We start from the raw sequence: 2,352 nt of genomic DNA on the forward strand, positions 1-2,352 counted from the left end.
CAGCGCCCCAACCCCCTGATTGGCCCTGCTCTGTGCGTGACAGGGGGTGGCGCCGCAACCTCCCTATCGACCCTGCCTTGAGTGTGACAGGGGGCGGTACCCCAACCCCCCAATTGGCCCTACGCTGAGCATAACTGAGGGTGGGATCGCAACCTCCCAATACGCCCTGCTCTGTGCATGACAGGGGGCGGCGCCCCAACTCCCCAAATGGCCCCTGCTCTGACCCAACCAGGGGCTGCACCTAGGGATTGGGCCTGCTCTCTGCCACCTGGGAGCAAGCCTAAGCCAGCAGGTCGTTATCTCCCGAGGGGTCCCAGACTGCGGGAGGGCACAGGCCAGGTTGAGAGACCCCTCTTCCCCCCTGAGTGCACAAATTTTTGTGCACCGGGCCTCTAGTTATATTATACTATATATCATACTAGTGGCCTAGTGCACAGATTTGTTCACATTGAAAGGAAATCAATTAAAAGATTCATGCAGTAATTACGTTACTACAAAAAACTACATGTCAAAATAGCATATATAATATAGGACTATAAAACTAAAACATGGGTGTGATTGACATCAGCGAGAGTTTTATATGTACCATGCATGCACGAGTCAATGTTTATTTTTAAATTGCCAGAGCACATCATATGTACCGGCCAGTCAGTTGGTCGGACAATTGGATGAACATACAGTCAGTCACTTAGCCTTTTATATATATAGATCATATTATATCATATCATATCAATCATATCATATACCATATCAAAAAGCAATGGTATAAGGGAAGCTCCAAAGATGGTTATTCCTCAATTTTATTATCAAGGATCCAGATTATTTTCATTTTTCAACTTTGCCAACTTCAGCATGTTGGATCCCTCATGTTTGAAAGATGGCTATAAAGCCCAAATAAAGCTGAAAGAAAAGATGGCTGTAACAGATGTAGTAATAATACATCTTCACACACCACTTTCTGTTGTTAGCAATAAGAGAATTTTTTTCTCAAGTCTTTTTTGAAGAGCTAAGAAATATTTCCTAGAAGGTACTCTCTTCAGCCAACATCTCATCTCTCATTGCCTAGAATTAGCTCACATGCCCTAAGCTGTTGAGTATAAAAACTAACCAAGATTCATGCCCTGGTCTGAGGCCAGTCTTAGCCGAAAGACATGCCTACAAAGAGGAGGATGGACACTGAACAAATTAGGAGATGATTGATAAGAAGGGAGGAGGAATGGTCATTGGGTATACAAACAATTAGGTTGGCTAACCCTAGAACCTATATAGAACCAGAGTATAACACTAGTAAGAGTATAGAGCAGCGGTTCTCAACCTATGGGTCACGACCCCTTTGGGGGTCGAACGACCCTTTCACAGGGGTTGCCTAAGACCATCGGAAAACACATATATAATTACATATTGTTTTTGTGATTAATCACTATGCTTTAATTATGTTCAATTTGTAACAATGAAAATACATCCTGCATATCAGATATTTACATTACGATTCATAACAGTAGCAAAATTACAGTTATGAAGTAGCAACAAAAATAATTTTATGGTTGGGGGTCACCATAACATGAGGAACTGTATTAAAGGGTTGCAGCATTAGGAAGGTTGAGTACCACTGGTATAGAGCATTCTCACTTCATCTGGGAGGGAGAAGTAGAGCATCATATTAGGGCATTAGCCATCAGCAACTTTGGCAAGAGTAGGAAACTTCACTGTGCTTCAGGGATTATAGAATGTAGAGCTACACAAAAATAAATTCATCACCTTCTAGACTTATATCAGTTCAATTCAATTCCCACAGTCCCCTTTAAAAGTCATCCAGGTCAATCTTGAATCCTTGATGATTGATTATCTTCAACAATAGGCCTGCCAAATGGTTGTTCAACCACTGCTTTAAACACCTCCAGTGACAAGAATCTCACTACTTATGATGGTTTTCTATCTCTAGGCAGCTCTAAATATTAGAAAGGATTCTCTGCCAACTCCAAAGTGTACACACATATACTGTTTGCTCAGTGATTAGGTGGCAGATCCTTTGAAGTTGATGTCAGTGTTTCCACTGGAAATGGAAGTTTTCAGATGTTTCTAACTAAAATTTCCGTTTAGATTTATATGTGTTGGCAAGATACTTAAAAAAATAAACAACCAAATAACTCTTGGAAATTTTGGCTTGTCTGTGTTAAGATCTTTAGATATTTTTCATAATTCAAACCCATTTTTGAGTTGAAAGATTTAAATTTTAGCAAGATGTTAGACCATAGCACAACTTAATAACTAACATTTTGGAGGGAAATGTTTTAAGGAAATGCCTTGTGATATTAACTCTGAAAGTAGTCATTATATGTGGGCCCCATATTG

Source organism: Myotis davidii, unplaced genomic scaffold, assembly GCF_000327345.1.
Source record: "Myotis davidii unplaced genomic scaffold, ASM32734v1 scaffold631, whole genome shotgun sequence".
In the NCBI taxonomy this organism is placed as follows: domain Eukaryota; kingdom Metazoa; phylum Chordata; class Mammalia; order Chiroptera; family Vespertilionidae; genus Myotis; species Myotis davidii.